General features: G+C 46.6%; 1 pseudogene; it reads left to right on the top strand.

Moving 5' to 3' along the window:
• The first annotated feature begins 1,995 nt into the window (after positions 1-1,995).
• On the top strand, positions 1,996-2,093 carry LOC135274297 (U6 spliceosomal RNA; annotated as a pseudogene).
• The last annotated feature ends 19,640 nt before the right edge of the window (positions 2,094-21,733 follow it).

The raw sequence follows: 21,733 nt of genomic DNA, 5'->3' as shown, positions 1-21,733 counted from the left end.
TTCTAGTTTTAAGATGAAGTTGATTTTTAGAATGATGTCATCCTGGCTCCCCGATACTCCTGTTTCCCTAACAATCTCCAACTCCTCCCCTCCCTCACTGCCAGCTGATAACCTTTGGTCCTATTTCTCTGACAAAAGGGACAACCAGAAAGACCCCTTCTGAAAAGCCCCCTCTTCTTTCGCTGGATGCCGCCTCCTCGCCTCCGTTGGTGAAATCATTCCTGCGCTTCCCTGCCCCATCCGTCCTTCTTTTTCTAAGGCATTGCTGCTTCATCTTGGCTGCATGCCACAACCATCAGGGGAGTTTTAACTATACAGATGGAGGCCCTGTCTGCAAAGATGCTGACTTCATTACCACCCAGGCTTGGGAGACTTGCTTCCCAGGTGGTTCCCATCTGCAGCCCCGGCCGGGAGGACCCCTCCTGCGTCCTTCTCAGCAGTCTTGGTGCCCTCCATCCTTTCCTCTCCCACCCCCGACAATTCCACCCTGGCCCCCATCCCCCTCCAGGTGCTGCCCTTTTCTCTGTCCCCTTTACAACAGCACCCCTACAAAGCACCATCTAGCCTTATCGGCCCTTGGGGGTTTTTTCCTGATTTTTTTTTTGAGACGGAGTCTTGCTCTGTCACCCAGGCAGGAGTGCAATGGTGCGATCTCAGCTCACTGCAGCCTCCATCTCCTGGGTTCAAGTGATTCTCCTGCCTCAGCCTCCAGAGTAATTGGGATTACAGGTGCCCACCACCACGCCAGCTAATTTTTTGCTGTTGTTGTTGTTTTTAGGAGAGACAGGGTTTCCCCATGTTGGCCAGTCTGCCAGGCTGGTCTTGAACTCCTGACCTCAGGTGATCTGCCTGCCTTCGCCTCCCTGGGATTACAGGTGTGAGCCACCGAGCCTGGCCTCCTGATTTTTCTCTAGCCTTCCTCCAATGGGACTTCCTCATCAATGCTCCACTGGAAGGCTCTGACCATCTTATCACTAAATGCTGGCTGGTCCTGGGCGCTCATCCTACTCACCTCCCAGCAGCGCCCAGGGGGTGGTCTCTCCCTCTTCCTTGATGCCCTTCCGCCCTCCCTTCCTGACACGGCACTTCTCCATCGCTGGCTCGAGTGCTTGTTCATCCTGACCGACCGGTGACGGTGGCTCCGGAGTCCATCCTGGGACCTCTTGTCACTCCCTGGTGCACTCATCCCATCTTGTGGCTTCACGGATCACCTCATCAGTGACGACTCCCAAAGGGTTCATGGACTAGAGGCCTCCATGGACCCCAGACCCATTATCTCCAAACACCTCCTTGACCTCTCCCCCTGGGTGTCTCATAAACACCACAGACTGGAACCCTGGTCTGGCACCACAGCCCCAGCTGTTCTTCCCCTCTATTTCCCCTCCCGAGTGACCTCACCAGCCTTTTGGGGACTCAGGCCTCGGCGGAGTTGCCCCAGTGCATTCTTCCCTCAAACAGGCTTCATTCCTTCTTCATGCCCACTTCCAATCCATCACCAAATTCAGGGGGTCCTACTGTCAAAGCACAGCCAAGGCCACTTGTCACCACCCCATCTGTGCCAGCCTGGTCCAAACTGGATCATCTCTCAGGTGGCAACAGGATTCTACTTCCACGCCCGCCCCTGCTGTGATCTATTCTCAAAGCAACAGCACGATCTCCCGCCAGAAACCATCTGAAGGCTCTGCTTCTCACTCACGCAAAAGCCGGTGTCCCCGCAACGCCCCACAAGGCCTTAAGGATCTGCCCTCCTCTCCTCTCTGACCTCGTCTCGCCCAACCTATCCCCTCCTTCCCTCCGCTCCAGAAGCTGTGAATCCAACATGCCAGGCGCCTTCCTACCTCGGGGCCTTTACACTGGCCTGTCTGCCTGGAACGTCCATTTCTCTAGACGCTCAGATGGTTCCCCTTCTCCTTCCCTGCGGTTCTCCACTCACAGGTCTCCTCTCTGTGAGTCCTTCCAGGACCCCTCTTTAAAATGGAAATCACAGTGCTCCCTGTGGCCCCACATGTACTACAATTGGCACAATACAGAGAAGATTAGCACAGCCTCTGTGCAAGGATGACACGCAGATTCGTGATGTTCAAAAAATAGATACATAAATGATGGAAACCCCCTTTCCTGACACTCCCTACCTCGCCTTTGCTTATTTTTCTCCTTGGCACATGTCACCTTCTAATGCATTACCTACCTTACCTATACACCGTGTTTGCTGACTGCTCCACACAAGGTCTTAAGCCCCACGAGGACAGAGACATTTGTCTGTTTTGTCCGGGCTCCAGAATCCAGTACAGTTGCCTGGCACTTAGTAGGTGGCCAATTGATGTCGAATGAATGATTGAATGATTGAATGAATGAATGAGGTGCAGGCCAAGAGCTGTGGGCACCGTGGAGGAAGCTGGAAGTCATGTGTTTCACGCTGAGAGTGCTTCACCAAGGAGACGAGCTGAGCCTTGAAGGACGGGTAAGGCTCAGTAAAACCACAAGAGCGGTTGCCATGAGACTTGTGAAATCTTAGGCACTGCTTCTTCAGGGCTCCACTCTCAGGTAGAGGAAGGGGCAGGCCCTGGAGAAGCCAAGTGCAAGGTGGGTCAGGAGCTGGCAGGTGCAACAGGACTCCTGGTGCCCTGGGGCTGGAAATGGAGCTCCGGGGACGTCCGGGGAACACTGCAAATCGTTAGGTCCCTGTCACAAGCTACCTTTAGCAACAAAATATCTTCCCTTGGCCCCAGTCAAGAAAAGAAAATGCTTCCCATCGAGTGTTAGGAATCACATCGGCCTGAAGTGGTTTCTCATAGGGCTATGCCTGTCTTCCAGGGAACTCTCTTGCGGGGAAGAAAGGGAAGATGTGCCGATCAGTCGTCAGTGATTGGGCAGTGACTCCCATTTCCAGTCAAGCCTGGGAGTTATGCATCGCCAGGCCGACCGCTGCCCGCCAGACAAAGCCGCTTTTAAGTCCATCAGAGGCAGATGCGCTCTGTGCACTTTTCAACCTCAGTCTGCAATGCTGAAACCACAAGCTTCTGTCTCAGGATCCCACGCAGAAAGCCAGAGCTCCACCTTCAGGAACCAGAGGGCTCGGGGGCATATTCCCAGCCTGCTCCAAAACCCTGCTTCCACTACTCCAGCGCTCCCACCCTGCTGCCTACCGTCTGTTCCCTCGCGCCCACACCCACCTCGCTTCTGCCAAATGCGTGTACTCAGCCCTTTCTGAATGCACTGGGGAGGAGAGCAGTACACAGACACACTGAGGAATGAAATGGCACAGAAGGTTCTGGAAATCACAGCAAATCTGGCTTGGGCTGGAGCACACGGGACGTCAGGGCACGTGCTCAAAAGGAAGGACACTGGGGTCCCAGGTGGCCTCCAGCTCTCCCACCGGCCAGTGATGCGTGGGGCAAGTTCCTCAGCCATCCAAGCTCGAGTTCTCACCTGTAAAATAGAGAAGGTCACACCCCTTTGCAAATCTGCAGTCAGAACTAAACGAGGCCAAGAGTGAGAAAGCGTCTAGCACAGGAGACAGGAGGGGCTCTGGATGCTTGCGGGGTTCAGGGGGTGAGGAGGGAGGTCCTGTCATGCTTCATCAAGGATTTGGGTTTTGTCAGGTGGGTGGTGGGGAGTCAGGGAAAGACTTAAAGCTGGGGAATGGCTGGTGTTATTATTAATCCCATTTTACAGGTGACAACACCGAGGCACAGAGAGGTTAAGTAACTTGCTCAAGGCCACATAGTTGGTGGGTGGCAGAGCTGGATTTAACCCCAGCTCCTAACCGCCGTCAGGGGTGTTCTTTCTCAGCAGAACAGAGAAGAAGAAGAAGGACTTGAAGACTAAAGAGATGTCAGGGATTGAGGTAGAAGAACTGATTGATACGCGGAGGAAAAACTGAACTTGGCCGTGGTTCCAACCTAGTGGAACCACTTGCTGAAAAAAGAAGAATTTACATAATCTGCATATTCATCAACAGAGCATCTTGAACCAAGATGGATCCGTGGAGCCAGTGGCAGAACCCCCTCCCCCCAAGCCCCACCCCCTGCCAAATATTTCACACATGGGCCTATCTAAGCTCTGCTTATTCCCTAGGCCAAGCACGAGGGCTTGTTGAGCTTGGAGAAGTAAGAATCTGAGTCAGCCGCCGACTCCTGTCCTCCAGCACATCAGACTCACGCGGATCTGAAAGGGAGCGGTCCCAGTGTCCGGATTCAGAAATGCTCACTCGCACGTATACAACAAAGAAATGTGTGCCAAGAGGCTCACACCTGTAATCCCAGCACTTTGGGAGGCCAAGGTGGGCAAATCACAAGGTCAGGAGATCGAGACCATCCTGGCCAAGATGGTAAAATCCCGTCTCTACTAAAATACAAAAATTAGCCAGGCTTGATGGTGCACCCCTGTAGTCCCAGCTACTCGGGAGGCTGAGGCAGGGAAATCGCTTGAACCCAGGAGGTGGAGGTTGCAATGAGCCGTGATCACACCACTGCACTCCGGCCTGGCGACAGAGCAAGACTCCGTCTCAAAAAAAAAGGAGGAAAAAATAAATGTGTGCCAAAAAAAAGGAAAGCCAGAGATTAGCAACGAGGGAGGCGCTACCGGGACTGGTTACATAATCGGTGGGGCCCCTGCAAAATGAACAGGCAGCGCCCCTTTGAACAGTATTCACAGGCAAAGACGACAGCAGAGCCTGGAACCAAGAGCAGGGCCTTTGACGCCGGTCAGCGGTGACGACTCCCTCTCTTCTTCCTCCCCCACTGTGCCTCTGACTCTATTTTTTTGGTTTTATTTTGAAACGATGTCAAGCTTATAAAAAAGTTGCAAGTACTGAGCAAATAACACTTTTTCTCTTGCTGAACTGTTTGACAGTAGAGTCGATGCTGAGACATCTGACTTTCTAGGAAGCCTCAGTAGTTTATGGGGACACTAGAGGAATGTTTGATGCTGCGGTTTTTTCATTGCATCCTCACAGCTGTGCACAACTGTGACGTGTCCCGTTTCTGACGTTCACTTGGATTGCGTGACGATTGAGTGGCATCCAGACCTCACTCTTCTGTCCTTTGTAATTAGTTTCATTATCACTATTCTGTAGAAGAGGCAATAAAAGCCCATTTATATTGGTGCCCAGATCATTAAGGTTATTTGGAGAAAGATATGTATCTGTGTATGTGTGTATACACATATGTATATATGCAAATAGACGTATAAGTCTGTGTATGTTTATATATATACACTTATATTATGTTATCTGGTTTCCAAAACAGATTTGCATTCATTTAAGAAAAAATAACAGGAGAGTTAAAAAATTGTGCAGACATTTAAATACTTTTATACTCTGCTGGTGGGAGTGCCAATTAGCAAAATGTTTCTGAAATGCATCTTATTATATCAAGAGTCTTAAAATGTTTAAATATTGGCTGGGCACGGTGGCTCACACTCACTCTCACCCCACACACACTCACACACTCAAACACATACACTCAAACACACACTCACACACACACACTCACACACACACACACACACCACAGGATTATCAGCTGAAGAACTTAGAATACCCAGAAAATTAAAAGGGATAAAATAGTAAAGAGAGCTTAGAGACAGGGAGGTAGAATGAGCAGGAGCACTGTGATCGGAGTTCCAGAAAGCAGACTGCCCTTTTCCTCACAATGGCCATACATCCAACCAAGATCTTCTCCAGAGACGCATGCTCAGCCTACGAGAGCTGCCCCGCAGAGGAAATTATACTCCTCCACCTCGGGCAGGACTGGTGGACGCAGGGACACAAGCCCAGTGCTTGGCTTGAGGCTGGACAGCTCCGCAGACCACGCTCCCTCCCAGGATCTGGTTCAGATTAGATGTTGCCTGAGGCAGCACCACCCCTCCTGCTCCCCTTACTCCCTTGGAGGTTTTTCCTGAGTAACCCACGGCTGCTGGGGGCAGGAGCAGCCTGCCGCCCTGACCAGGGCCCTGTGGGAATCTGCAGGATCGGCTTCCAGGAACCTGACTGCTGTGGGTTGAATTATGTCCCCCAGGAAGACATGTTGAAGCCCTAACCCCTCAAGCCCTGGGAATGTGTCCTAATTTAGAAATAGGGTCTTTGGAGTTGCAGTGAAGGTAAGATGAGGTCAAACTCCGTCAGGGTGGGTCTTCACCCACTGGGATTCATATCTTTACAAGAAGAGATGAGACACAGACAGAGACACGGAGAGAGGCCATCGAACGATGAAGCAGAGATCCAAGCCATGTGCACTCACAGCCGAGGGCTGCTGGCACCTCCAGAAAGGAAGAGAAAGGCAGGGGACAAGCTCCCCACCCCTAGGTGTTATGACAGCCACAGGAAACTCAGTCGCTGACCTAAGCCAGCAGCCTTGGGTGTGCAGAGGGGATGCCGAGAGGACAGGGTGGGGTCACCGAAGGCTGCAGGGGGCAAGGGCAGCCTGCTGCCATGACCCAGAGCCCTGTGGGAATCCTGCCATTCAGCACACACCACCCACGTGAGGGGCTCTCCTTCAGAGACAGGGCAAGTGGGTAAGCAAGCCTAGACGGCGGAGGAGACCCGGGCCGGCCATTGCTGTCAACCGGCCTAGTTTCATTTCATTTAGAAATATGAACAGACAACAAGTGTTACCAGCTACTTGAGAAAAACCAGCAGCCTGGAAGGCATGAATCAATATGAACCAATAAAACAACGAACTCCGGAGAAAACCATGATCATTAGAAAATAGAAGACTTTTATATTTCCAACCGGTATGATGGGAGAGATTCAAGGTGTTAGTCCATAAAACAAAAAGTTGTAAAAAGTAGCAATCAGAGAGAAGTTCTTAGAAGTTAAAAATATTATTGGCCGGGCTCAGTGGCTCACGCCTGTAATCCCAGCACTTTGGGAGGCCAAGGCAGTGGGATCGAGTTTGAAACCAGCCTGACCAACATGGCAAAATCCTGTCTTTACTAAAAACACAAAAACTAGCCCCGTGTGGTGGTGTGTGCCTGTAATCCCAGCTACTTGGGAGGCTGAGGCAGGAGAATCGCTTGAACCCGGGAGGTGGAGGTTACAGTGAGCTGAGATTGCACCACTGCACTCCAGCCTGGGCAACAGAGCCAGCGTGACTCAGGAGCCTATAAAAGCATGAGTGGGACTGGGCGCTGTGGTTCACGCCTGTAATCCCAACACTGGGAGGCCAAGTGGGCAGATCACGAGATCAGGAATTCAAGAGCAGGCTGGCCAACATAGTGAAACTCCACCTCTACTGAAAACACAAAAATGGTGGCATGCGCCTGTAGTCCCAGCTACTCGGGAGGCTGAGGCAGGAGAATCACTTGAACCTGGGAGGCGGAGGTCATGGTAAGCCAATATTGTGCCACTGCACTCCAGCCTGGGCAACAGAGCAAGACTCCATCTCAAAAAAAGAAAAAGAAAAAGCATGAAGGGCAACTTCTGGACTCCTGTGTCACACCTGAATGGGCTTTCTGGAGCCCACAGCACGTCTCACTTCCCCACTTTCCTGTTGGGGCGGAGATGGCAGTTGCCCTATCCAGACACCTGTGGAAGTCGTTCCTGAAAGTCCTACCTAGAGCCTTTTCTGCCAGTCGTTTGAAAACATTTGAAAGTGTCTAGTTCCTTCTAGTAAATTTCTTTTGGTTTAAAATAGCCATCCCATCAACTGCATCCTAAAACTGCATCCTATTAACTGCAACTGAGCCGATAAAATCAGTTTTCAATATTTAAAATTAACCTGTAGAAAAATATTTTAAAGTTACAGAACAGAATATGGAAGCTATAAATCTTAACTGTAAAAGGATTAGTGAGGCTGAAAGACATAGGAAGGTGAGAAGTGGGGACTGTTCAGTTCTGCAACTTTGCAATCTAGTTCATGGATCAAGAAAGATGTTTTGGCTTTTTTTATATTTTTAAAATTACAGATGAAACTAATGGATGAGCCAAAAGCAAAAACACAATTTTAAAAACTTGGAAGAGGATGGGAAAGAGGGGGAAAGATAGATAAAGCCTTATTTCTAGCAATAACACTATATAAAGTTGATTAATAGAAAAACAGGGTTAACACACATTTATAACGTGTGTGAATGTAACCACTGGTTTGTTGAAGATCTGATGGTTGTAAGTGTGCAGTCTTATTTATGGGTTCTCTATTCTGTTCCATTGGTCTATGTGTCTGTTCTTGTACCAGTGCCATGCTGTTTTGGTTACTGTAGCCTTGTAGTATAGTCTGAAGTTGGGCAGTGTGATGCCTCCAGCTTTGTTCTTTTTGCTTAGAATTATCTTGGCTATTTGAGCTCTTTTTTGGTTCCATATGAATTTTAAAACAGTTTTTTCTAATTCTGTGAAGAATGACAATTGTAGTTTAATGAGAATAGCATTGAATCTATAAATTGCTTTGGGCAGTATGGCCGTTTTCACAATATAGATTCTTCTTATCCATGAGCATGGAATGTTTTTCCATTTGTTTGTGCCATCTCTGATTTCTTTAAGCAGTGCTTTGTAATTCCTTTTGAAGAGATCCTTCACTTTCCTCGTGAGCCGTATTCCTAGGTGTTTTATTCTGTTTGTGGTAATTGTGAATGTGAATTCATTCATGATTTGGCTCTTGGCTTGCCTGTTGTTGGTATATTGGAATGCTAGCAAACCCAGCAATCTCATTACTCAGGATATGTCCAAAGGAAGATAAATCATTCTATTATAAAGATGTATGCACGTGTATGTTCATTGCAGCACTATTCACAATAGCAAAGGCATGGAACCAACCTGAATGCCCTTCAGTGATAGACTGGATAAAGAAAATGTGGTACATATACACCATGGAGTGTTATGCAGCCTTAAAAAAAATGAGATCACGTCCTTTGCAGGGACATGGATGGAGCTGGGAGCCATTATCTTGAGCAAACTAACACAGGAACAGAAAACCAAATGTCACTTGTTCTCACTTATAAGTGGGAGCTGAATGATGAGAACACACAGACACAGGGAGGGGAAATAACACACACTGGGGCCTGTCAGAGGGCCGGGGCTGAGAGGAGGAAGAGCATTGAGAAGGATAGCTAAAGAATGCTGGGCTTAATACCTAGGTGACGGGATGATCTGTGCAGCACACCACCACAGCACACATTTACCTATGGAACAAACCTGCGCATCCTGTGCGTGTACCCCTGAACTAAAATAAAAGTTGGAAAAATAAATAAAAGAAAGAACATTTTTTTCCAAAAAGTAACCACTGGAAGAACAGAAACAAAGGTTGTTAAAATGGGCTGACTCTGAGACAGGGAGACTATTGTGTGTTACGGGGAGAAAGTGTTTTCCTTTTCACTTTATACTTTACGTACAGTCAAAACTTTTACCACGTGCACACAATTACTTGTATAAAACACACTGAAATTGTATAAGTGTTCAGTAATAAACAGTGATACCTGGGGTTTCTGGTCGAGCGCTTTTCCAGGGGTAGGTATCTATGAGTCCTTGTAGATCTGTGAGCGTCTTTCGGCTGCACTTGCAGCTGAGGAACTTGGCAGGACAAAGACTGTGGAAATCACGATCTGTCGACGTAAAATTCTGTAGCTGTTGCTCCGCTTGGCATTTCATACTGTAGAAAAGTCTAATGCATACCTATTTTTTTCCCTTTGAAGACAATTTTTTTTTCATTAATACATGTAGTTTTTTCCCCCCATTATCCTTAACATTAAAACTTTCACCAGGACAAGTCTAGATGGGATTTCCTTTATTATTATTTTTTTAAATCAGCACTCAGTGGTTCCTTTCTATCTGAAGATAAAGTCTTCCTCTAGTTTAGGAAATGTTCCTTCTAGTTCTTTCTTTCATCTGGTTTCTCTTCCTTCTCTTCTGTTGCTTTTATTTATTTATTTTTATTTATTTTTTGAGACAGAGTCTGGCTCTGTCACCCAGGCTGGTGTGCAGTGGTGTGATCTCGGCTCACTGCAGCCTCCACCTCCCAGGTTCAAGCAACTCTCTTGCCTCAGCCTCCCAACTAGCTGGGACTACAGGTGTGCACCACCATGCACAGCTAATTTTTGTATTTTTAGTAGAGACGGGGTTTCGCCATGATGGCCAGACTGATCCACCTGCCCCAGTCTCCCAAAGTGCTGGGATTACAGGTGTGAGCCACTACACCCAGCCTTCTTTTTTTCCCCCCGCTAGAACTCCTATTTGTGTAGCTGTCTATTAACTTCTCCTCTGAGGCTCCACCCACCTGGTTTCTCCATCTGCAGTCTCAGCCTGCAGTTTCCCTGATGCATGGATATCAGATTTGTCTCCCTGATCACACAGCATTCCATGTTCTGCATGCTTGGTGGAACCTGGCTATGTACAGAGCCCTCACTCTTCCCGGAATTAAACAAATCCATAACAAATCCATGGTAAAACAGTAATCGAATGTTATTTCCATAATGTAATAAAAAATTACCCAACAGAGCCATTGAAGCAAGAGAGGTGTTCTCATTAAATTCTGGATAGACCAAGAATTACAAGTATTAAAAAAGGACTCAAGATTTTCTGTTTGATAATATAAATAGAAAGTAAACAAATTAAAATCGACTGAAAGACTCTTAAAACCAGTAAGGTAATTCTATAAAGTGACTGGCTGGAAAATAAATACACGAAGCTTTTGCTTTTTAAAACTGTAATAACAATAACCAGCTAGAAAATTAAAGGGACGAAACATGTGATTCCTGACATCAAGGTGTAAGGGAGCGACGTGCAGCTCCTAGATGAAGAAAATAACAAACACTTCAGCACGAGACTTGAAGAAAACTGGAATCAGCGGAGAAGCAGTCACGTTCCCAGGTGAGGAGACTTAAGGCTGTAAAATCTCCATTCTTCCCGCAGCACTATCTAAAGTGAACAGAAGTGAACTATCATCTCCCCTGCAGATCTTTTAAGGTTTTAAATGTGTGCCTTTAAAGTTCCTCCAGAAAGCATTAATGGCTTGGAGGAGAAGTGTACAAGGAGAGGAGGCTTTCTTTAGCAGGGCAACCACATTACAAAGTGTGGCCATGAAAACATGTAATTATCTAATAGTGTTCTTACACTTAAAAATTATATGTATAATTTAGGCCGGGCGCAGTGGCTCACGCCTGTAATCCCAGTACTTTGGGAGACCGAGGCGGGCAAATCACTTGAGGTCAGGAGTTTGAGACCAGCCTGGCCACCATGGGGAAACCCTGTCTCTACTAAAAATACAAAAATTAGCCAGGCATGGTGGCGCATGTCTGTAATCCCAACTATTTGGGAGGCTGAGGCAAGAGAATTGCTTGAACCCAGGAGACAGAGGCTGCAGTGAGCCCAGATCGTGCCACTGCACTCCAGCCTGGGTTTCAGAGTGAGACCCTGCCTCAAAATAAATAAATAATAAAATCGTATGTATAATTTATATATATGTTATACTGTGGTTGAGAAGGTAACACTGGCTGCTGTCATCAAACAGCTTTCATAGGCTAACACCATGTCCCCAACCCCTTCCAACGCGGGACTGAAAGGAGAGACTATGAAGTCTTGGGGGCCCAGGGAGATGAAATAGACTTCCTGGCAAGAATTCAGGCTCTTCTCTTCCATTGAAATGGATCCTGGAAGGTCATTATCAGCTCTACAGGAACCACCTTACACCCTCCCTAGAAGGGTTTGAGTTTTCATAAGTCTTAACCTTCAAGATGAAGAATCGGTATCAAAGGAATTCAAGACACCTTTGGGTGGGGCCCTTTCCCCCGAGCTCCACGCCGGCCTTTCTGCTCAGCAGTCATATTTCAAAGACTGTCTTACAGGAGTATTCTCATGCCAAACACTGCAAATGCTACAACAGGGAGTATTTTAAGTCTGCAAAAGGCAACATTTTAAGAAAGAATTTAAAATACACTTTTCTGGCCAGGCGCAGTGGCTCAGGCCTGTAATCCCAGCACTTGAGAGGCCGAGGTAGGCAGATCACCTGAGGTCGGGAGTTTGAGACCAGCCTGACCAACATGGTGAAACCCTTTCTCTACCAAAAATACAAAAAATTTAGCCAGGAGTGGTGGCACACACCTGTAATCTCAGCTGCTCAGGAGGCTGAGGCATGAGAATCACTTGAACTTGGGAGACGGAGGTTGCAGTGAGCAGAGATTACACCATTGCACTCCAGCCTGGGTGACAGAGTAAGACTCTCAAAAATAATAACATGAAATAAAATACACGTTTCCTGGACATTGACTCTGGTATTTCAGCTCTGCCCTTCAAACCTGTGCTGTGGTTTGGCTGTGGTTTGTCCCTTTCTAAAACTCATCTAGTTACCAGTGTTGAAAGTTAGTGGGACTTTTCAGAGGTCTTTAGGTCATGAGCGCAGATCCCTCATGAATAGATTAATGCCATGTCTAGCATCTTTGTTGAGTGAATTCTTGCTCTCGCAGGACTGGATGAGTCACCCTGAGCGTGGGATTGTTAGAAAATGAGGCTTGTCCTCATGCGTGGATCCTTTTGCACACATCCATTTGCCTTTCTGCTTTTCTGCCATGAGGTGAAGCAGCACCGGAAGCTGAGCAGATGCCAGTGGCATGCATCTTGGACTTCCCAGCCTCCAGGATCATGAGCCAAATAAATCTCTTTTTAAAAATACATCACCTAGACTCAGCTATTCTGTTATAGCAACAGAAAATGAACAAATACACCTGCCATGAAAACTCTGAGTAATGAACTGCCGTCATCTGGATATTTGCTGAGTACCTTGCTAATAAGAGATTTCATGGTTCAATATTTAGAGTTTTCAAAACTATGGCACTGGGTTCTTCTCTCTTTCAAAAATCATTGCATATCAAGCATTGGAATTTGGATCAGTTCTAAAATGTAGAGCCTCTTAACCTTGAAAAGCCCATAGAGCTATGTGATATGGAGGTACATGTCTAAGAAGCCCATTTGAAAAATGTTTTTAAAGTAGTTCCTCTTACAGGGAGTTAAGAGCAACAGTTTTTTGTTTATTTGTCTTAATAAGAAGTCTTTATCCAATGTCTATCTCTTTGACTTTTAAACCAACTTGACTATATTTGCGTAATTATGATAAAAAAATAAAAACTAGGTCCAGGTGCAGTGGCTCATGCCAGTAATCTCAGCACTTTGGGAGGCTGAGGTGGGTGGATCATTTGAGGTCAGGAGTTCAAGACCAGCCTGGCCAACATGGTGAAACCCTGTCTCTACCAAAAACACAAAAATTAGCTGGAATGTGGTGGGGCACACCTGTGATCCCAGCTACTTGGGAGGCTGAGGCAGGAGAATCACTTGAGCCTTGGAGGCAAAGGTGGCAGTGAGCCAAGACTGCACCACTGCACTCTAGTCTGGGCAACAGAGTGAGACCCTGTCTCAAAATTAATGAATGAATTAATTAGTTAATTAAAATTAAAATTAAAATCCCACAGTGCCTCATTTTCCCACTTCCGGCCTCCTACCTCCCAGTTTTCAGTTACCTTGTGGTCTCATTTACCAACAGACAGCAGTTCCCGGCCCTTTGCTCTGCTGTCCTGAGTTGCTTCTGACCACAGTGTTGTAGGGACTGCAAGTTGAAGGAAGAGCACCAGGCTGTTTAGCCCAGGATGGGAAATTGTATGTTGACTATGCTGAGGTCAGTAAGGAAACTATATTTCATCACTAAAATGATGAGTAAAACTGTTAACAAAAATCAAACCTTTGAAGAATTCCAAGCTGGAGTTAGGCATTAGCCACATGAGGAGGTGAAGATGTTGTTGTTCTTTTTAAAGCCAAGTATTCTCCAAGTTCTTAAAAATTAATATAGGCAGTTACAGCCCTATCCCTCAACCTAGAGACTGCATGCGGGAGTAGGCTACTGGTGACCTCCACTCTCTTATTGTCTGGTCTCAAATTCAGCCGGTAAGAGTCACATGGGCATGAAGACTGACATTAGCAAATCTGTGTCAAAATCTCAACTCTGATGCATAAAAATTCAAGTTTAACCTTATACTGGGCCAACTTGTCCCATAATGTTTGGAAAGTCATCCCAAGACGGGGGTGAAGCCCAGCACTGATCGTGCTTTATAGATGTCTTTACCCACTCCTCTAAATTAAGAGAATGAAGTGGAATTAATTAGGTTAATAAAAATCAGTATGCCTGTATCCATCAGTGTTCTCTTGAGAGATAGACTTAATAGGATAGAGGAAGAGAGAGAGGGGCAGGTAGAGGATAGATAGACAGATAGATCAGTAAGTGTGATATCTATCTAAACCTGTATATCTTGAGTTAATAGAAGGTTTTAAAATTCAGATTGAGAAAAAACAAGGTTTTTACTTAACCACTTCTACATTCCACCTGCATTTCTTTCTCCCACACTGAGAATACTTCTCAAAGATATGTAGGATAATAGAGTAAAAATATCCTGTAATTATACATTTGTTTTACCCCACATGCTATATTCTCAGAACAATACTAATACTACCACATTATGATTATTAAAACACTTAAAATTTTGTTTATATGTTATCTCCATTCTCTATTTGTTATAATTATCAGATTATATAGGTATCACATTTTACAATATCTTCTTTTAAATCCTCATTCATCTTAGTTTTACAAGTAACTACATACTTCTCACCACCAGTCCTTCTGCTGATATTTGCTGAACTTTAGTTGCCTGAAACTTATTCTCTAGTAGATTCCTTCAAAAGAGGTCAAAGGAACAATATTTTCTGAGTTCTTTCATGCTGATAAACATGTGTGTTCTTTATACTGAAAAAGGTTTTTGCCTGATATAAAATCTTAGGGTCTGTATTAGTCCATTTACCCAGTCTCAGGTGTGTCTTTATTGCAGTGTGAAAACGTCTATAAATTAAGAAAGAAAAGAGGTTTAATTAAGTCACAGTTCCACACGACTGAGAGGCCTCAGGAAACTTACAATCATGGTGGAAGGGGAAGAGGCACGTCTTATATGGTGGCAGGTGAGAGAGAGTAAGCAAGAGGAGGGAAAACTGCCTTATAAAACCCTCAAATCTCGTGAGAACTCACTCACTATCATAACAGCATGAGGGAAACTGCCCTCATGATCCAATCACCTCCCACCTGGTTCCTCCCTCGACACGTGAGGATTATGGGGATTACAATTCAAGGTGAGATTTGGGAGGAGGACACAGAGCCGAACCATGTCAGGTTCCCATCTTCTTTCTTTGAATAACCCAAATTTGTTACTCTTGCAGCATGAAGTATTGCTGTTGAAAGGTCTTATGATAACCTAGTATTCTTTGGAAGTCAGTTTCTCTCTTTCACCTAGCTACTTAAAGTGTACCTTTTCTTTTTCTTCAAAGTCCTGTAATTTTACTAGAATATGTTTTGGTGTTAATTTGTATGGGTCAATAGTTTCAGGTGTTCTCTTTCAATATAGACTTTTATATCTTTTTTATTTCAGAAATGCTTTCTTGAATTATAGTTTTTAGTATTTGTTCTGACCCCTTGCTTTGGGTTTCTTCTTCAGGGACTCCTGTTATTCATGTGTTGGGCCTTCCTCATCTATCTTCACCATTTGTCACACTCTCTTACTATTTTATTTGTCCTTTTTGGATTTTTAAATTTCCCTTCTATTTTCCTTCTCATTGTTGGTTGCGTTTTTTGTTCTTGTAGTTTAATTTCTTCTAGTTTAATCTTCATTTCTAAGATGGGTCTTTCTAGTTCTTTTTTATTTCTGTCAACTCACTTTCTAATTTTGATTTATGTTGTTCTTTTGCATCTGTGTCATTTTCTTAAAACTTTTAGCTTTTTTTCAATACATTCTAATATAACCCCTACCTGTATATATGCCATGCATAATTTCTTTTCCTTGAGCATGGACCTTGAGCAGGACCTATTGAATATGAAGGGGTATTATTGTTAGAATTAGGTTACATTATATGGCAAAAGTGAGGGGACTTTTGGATGTAAGATTAAAACCTTAATCAGCTGGCTTTAAGTTAATCAAGAGGGTCAGATTAGGCCTGATTCAATCATGTGACTCCTTCTGATGAGAGCCTAGAGGACAGAGGCAGAGAAGTCAGAGAGATTCGAAGCAGCAGAGACACTCTCCTTTTGGCCTTGAAGAAGTAAACTCCCGGGTCATGAAGGGGTAATGTGGCAGGGACTAGTGGGCAGCCTCTAAAAGCTAACAGTCTTAGTTCTATAATGAAAACAGACTGAATCCTTCTAACAACCAGTGAGCTTGGAAAAGGCCCCTGAGCCCCAGTGAAATTGCAGCCTCAGCCTTGTGAGATCCTTGGCAGAGGACCCAGCTAAAGTGTGCCTGGGCTCCTGACCCACAGAAACGACACAATAATAAACATAAGTTTAAAGTTGGTGGCAATGTGTTATGCAGCAATGGAGATGCAACAGGACAGCTTTGATCTGTCCGGGGAGCATGTCACTCCGGTGCACCATCGTGGCTTGTAAGGATGTCATTCGACTCTTGTTCTTTTTCTAAATAGTACCTTTATGTGAGATTTGACCTTGATATTTTTCTGCTGCTACTTTTTATATGAAGTTGGTTTTCCTGACCTTCACAAGAAGGCTTGGTTCGAATAGCTTCTTCTTTCTTTTTAACTTAACAGAGATCCTTCTGTGGTTTTCGTGTAGCTGCTTGCTTGCCAGGGTTTACTGGTGTGGTTTCCCTGCTTTTATCTGGACGTTCTCTTTTCTTCACTTCTGTTCTCTCTCTTCCGCTCAATCTTGATTTTACTCCAATACATTTCTCCTTAGCATGGGGCCCTATCCAGGCAGGGGCCCTCGTGGGCTAGTTTCAAGAGTTCAGAAGGCTGGACTGATCCAGTCCTTGATGGTTTTGCAGCAGAACTCTCATACTCTCTATTGGAATAGACAAAGCCCCTCCCAGTTTCAGTCACTGGCCTAAGTCTCCCAACCGAACAGCCCAGCCAGGTTCTTCCCATTGTTCTATTAGATGCCCGTGACTCCCCTGCGTTCTCCCACACAGATGCTAACACTGTGCAGGTGTTATGGCTTTAGTGACTGGTTCCACCTGCTTGTATTTGGAGGCTGATGGGGACACTCAACACCTAATTATTTTGTGAATGCTGCGCATGGGTTTTTGCTTTCCCTACTTCGTTCCTCTGTATGTTTTTACTTGCAGATTTGAGAAAATCCAAAGACTCTGCTGCTACCACCTCTAAGCATCTCCCCAGAATCCCCCGGTGTCTCTTTTTACGGCTTGAGAAAGCTTAATTCCCAGAGATGTGAACTACTTTAAGTCACACAGCTAGTGAATAGGGAAATCAGCATGTGGAGACCCGGTTCTAATTTCAGAGCCCTTATTTTTTCTACTACATTTTGTTACAGAACTGCATTTGCTATAGCAATTCCCAGCTTTAACACTTAAACTCGTTTCCCATGAACAAAACCGATCAATCATTTTAAAGACCCTTCAGCACTGAACCCGCCACACTGCCTGTCCAGTCTCATTTCTGCAACTCCCTCGAGCACACCCCTGCTGTGGCCCTGAACAGCCGTCCTCATTTCTTCCCCGATGACCTTTACTCATCCTCTACCTCTTCTTCAACGCCGGAATCAGCTGGTCCAATGGTGTTGAGTTAACGGAACTGATTAACATTAGTGTCACAAAATTGGTGTAAAGCCCCCATGCTAAATTTGATTGACTTTAAAAAAGCAAAGTCCAGCTGGGTGTGGTGGCTCACACCTGTAATCCCAGCACTTTGGGAGGCCGAGGCGGGCAGATTACAAGATCGGGAGTTCTAGACCAGCCTGACCAACATGATGAAACCCTGTCTCTACTAAAAATACAAAAATTAGCCGGGCATAGTGGCACATGCCTGTAATCCCAGCTACTCGGGAGGTTGAGGCAGAAGAATTGCTTGAATCCAGAGGTGGAAGTTGCAGTGAGCCAAGATTGCCCCACTGCACTCCAGCCTGAGTGAAAGAGTGAGACTCCATCTCAAAAAAAAAAAAAAAAAAAAAAACCGAAGTCCAAATCTAGTGTCCCTCTGCTAACCAACTAACTGGTTACTTCAGTTATTTTTGGTTTTTTATTTGAATTTGTGGAGGTGAGGGGAAATAGTTTGAGGCATAATCTGTGGTTTTCAACACCTGTCTACGTTAATTTCCCTGCAGGGCCATGCTCCCTCTGAAGCCTGCGGGAGATTTTTCCTGGCTCCTGGTGGTTGCTGCAACCCCTGGTGTTCCCTGGCTTTAGATGCAGCACTCCAGTCCTCCATCTTCACATGCGGCTCCCCGTGGGTCTGATCACGGCTCACTGCAGCCTCCACCTCCTGGGCTCAAGGGATCCTCCTGCCTCAGCCTCCCCAGTAGCTGGAACTACAGATGTGCCCCACCATGCCCAGCCAATTTTTTATTTTCAGTAGAGATGGGTCTAATGATGTTGCCCAGGCTGGTCTCAAACTCCTGGAAGCAAGTGATCCTCCTCCCTCGGCCTCTCAAAGTGCTGGGATTGCAGGCGTGAGCCACTGTGCCCAGCTGGGCCATCTCCTTATAAGGACACTGGTCCTAATGCATCGGGGCTCCCCTACTCCAGGATGACCTCATCTGAACTAATTATACCTGCAACGACCCTGCTTCCAAATACGGTCAAATTCCGAGGTCCTGGGGATTCTGACTGCCATATATTAGTATCTTTTTGGGAGGACGCAAGTCAACCCACAGCCCTCGTTCCCACTTTCCTGTCTCCCACTTATGCAGGCAGTCTCTCTTTTTACTTTTTGCTTCAGGGGAGGGATGGGAGAGCCGGCAAGCCCCTATGGCTTTTGTGTTTTCTAGAAACCTAAGGACAATTGGGACGGGGACATTGTGGCTTGGCCAGAAGCAGGAAACACGCAGAGTCTTCCCTCCAGACTCGAAAAATATATTTCCCCAAGAGCGCGGCTGGGGGCAGCAAGATCCTGACAGTCCTGAGGCCCGATTTCTCTGCCACAAGCCTTGAGGAACACACAGGTAAGCCCTGGACTTCCAGGCCACCCGCGGGCTGAAGTCCCAGTATGTTTGTCTTAGCTTCCTCTTCTCGCAGTGGATGTAGTGACACAGACATCTCAGGTGACGATGCACTGGGGAATAAAGTCCCCCCGATTATTCCAAGTTTCTGAGACATTTCACCAGCATCTCGTTTGGTTTTGCGACATCTCTGTGTAGTAAAGCAAGGGCAAATTTCACTCTACAGGCATCGAGGAGTCAGATGACCTTTACGAAATCCCCTAAGTCAGCAGCAAACCTGGGAATACATCCAGGGTTTTCTGATTCAACTTTTGTATCTGCATGTGCATGTTTGCTGTAGACCTTGCTACCTTAGTAAAATAGAACGAGCTACTGTGTAAACAGTCAGCACCTTGTAAATTCTAGATAATGGCCCTGCCCAGCCTGGAAGAGATGGTCTGTTTACGAGGGAAGTGTTCTCCTTTTGGGATTCTACACCCATTCCCAACGCTGCCGGAGAAGGTGTGGCTGGACTGCTCGGGCAGAGCTGGCCCCAGACCTGGCAGGAACGCCCTTGGCTGTGCACAGCTGCTATGGTTTTATTGCATTTGTTTGGGAGACTCTTAGACAAAGCACTACTTCTTGAAGTCGATTTCCAGGGAAAGTGTAAGGAAATCATTTTTTCCTTTGCATTCTCAAATGGAGCTGCATATCCAAGGAGTAGCCAGGTCCACAGCATCTGCTCGGAACAGACTCCGGCTCGCTCACTGGTGAATCAATTAATCACTGAGAACCTTCTTTCTTTGTTCTTTTCTTTCTTTCTTCTTTTATTTTTTAGACAAATTCTTACTCTGTCGTTCAGGCTGGAGTGCAGTGGCGTGATCTTGGCTCACTGCAAGCTTCGCCTCCTGGGTTCAAGTGATTCTCCTGCCTCCGCCTCCCAAGTAGCTGAGATTATAGGCATGCATGCCTGGCTAATTTTTGTATTTTTAGTAGAGACGGGGTTTCACCATGTTGGCCAGCCTGGTCTTGGACTCGTGACCTCACGTGATCTGTCCGCCTCAGCCTCTCAAAGTGTTGGGATTACATGTGTGAGCCACCGCGCCTGGCCTCAGGAGTTTATTTAAATGGGAGAGCTGCACTTCGTCTCTCGTCCCCTGTTGGGACAGCAGTGAGACAGGAGCGTAGTTCCCCACATGGGCCCTCAGAACCGGCTTAGCGCAGGCAAGCATTAGCAGGAAGCCAGGCTGGTGGTGGGGAGGGCAGGAAGCAGCAGTGCAGGGCCTGCTGTCCTTTGGCACACGTGTGCCTTTCACCCGTGGGGTCAGGAGAGACCCGCTCTGATTTCCTCCGCAGAGTAGCCACCCCAGCAGCTACATGCGGGATGCCCCGTATGTGAGGAGTCCAAGCAGAAGCTGGGACACAGGAAGTTGTCCAGGCAGAGGTGACGGTCCAGGCCAGGGCTGATGGGGACCTGCACTGGGGTTCTGGCTTTATATAGTGGCCGAGTGCAGGGGCTCACACCTGTAATCCCAGCACTTTGGGATGCCAAGGCAAGTGAACCGCTTGAGTCCAGGAGTTCAAGACCAGCCTGGGCAACATGGTGAAACCTCATCACTACAAACAAATAACGAAATCAGCTGGGTGTGGTGGCGTGCACCTGTAGTTCCGGCTACTTGGAAGGCTGCGGTGGAAGGATCACTTGAGCCTGGGAGGTCAAGGCTTCAGCGAGCTGTGATTGGGCCACTGTACTACAGCCTGGTGACAGAGCAAGACTCTGTCTCCAAAAAGAAGGAAAGATGATAGAGCTAAAGTGCCAGAGAGCATGATGAGTTTTGCCTGAGAAATTGCATAGGTTTCATTTACTGAGCAGGGAGAAGGCTTGCAGGCAGCAGATGTAGGGGCATTCAGTTCTCTTTGGGCCATGGTAAGTCTGAGGTGCCTTTTGACATCCAAAGGGTGATGCTGAGCAAATGGTTTGTAGCCCTGTCTGGGACTTAGATACAAGTGGTGGAGTTACAGATTTTCAGTGTCATCGGTGCAGAGATGGTAGAAGTCAAAGGATTGCTGTCCTGGTTTCCTGTGACTGTCATAACAGAGCACACACACTAGTTGATATAAAGCAACAGCTATTTATGCTGTCAGTTGTGCAGGCTGGAAGTCCGGGACTGGGTGTCAGCAGGAGCATGCCCTCTCCAAAAGCTCTAGAGGAGAATCTTTCCCACCCTCTTTCAACTTCTGGTCCATCTTTTGCATGATTGCACGTCCTCAGCCTGCAGCCGTGTTGCTCCAACTCTGCCCCTGCCATCAGATGGCCTTTCCCCTCTATCGATATCCAAATCTTCCTCCTGTATGAAGACACCAGTCGTTGGGTGAGGGCCCACCCTGCTCCGGTATGACCTCATCTTAACCTGCTTTCCTTTGCAAAGACCCTATTTCCAAATAAGGTTCTGGTGGACAGGAATCTCGGAAGGACAAAATTCAATTCAGAACAGTTATCCAGGGAAGGGGTCTAGACAGAGATGAAACACAAGTACAGGACATTGAGGTCCCAATGTTTAGAGGACAGACTGAGGAGAAGGAGCTCCCTGGGGACACAGGCAGTGTGACAGTGGGACTGAGGTCGGGAAGATGGCAAGTTCTCCTTTGATACCACTTTTTTTTTTTGAGATGGAGTCTTGCTCTGTCACCCAGGCTGGAGTGCAGTGGCGCGATCTTGGCTCACGGCAGTCTCCACCACCCAGGCTGAAGCAATTCTCCTGTCTCAGCCTCCCAAGCATCTGGGACTACAGGCATGTGCCACCACACCTGGCTAATTTTTGTATTTTGAGTAGAGA

This window comes from Aotus nancymaae, unplaced genomic scaffold, assembly GCF_030222135.1.
Source record: "Aotus nancymaae isolate 86718 unplaced genomic scaffold, 86718_ANA_hifiasm-v0.15.2.pri h1tg000002l, whole genome shotgun sequence".
Lineage (NCBI taxonomy): Eukaryota > Metazoa > Chordata > Mammalia > Primates > Aotidae > Aotus > Aotus nancymaae.
The sequence above is the reverse complement of the archived record's forward strand: the minus strand, read 5'-3'. Positions and strand labels throughout refer to the sequence as shown.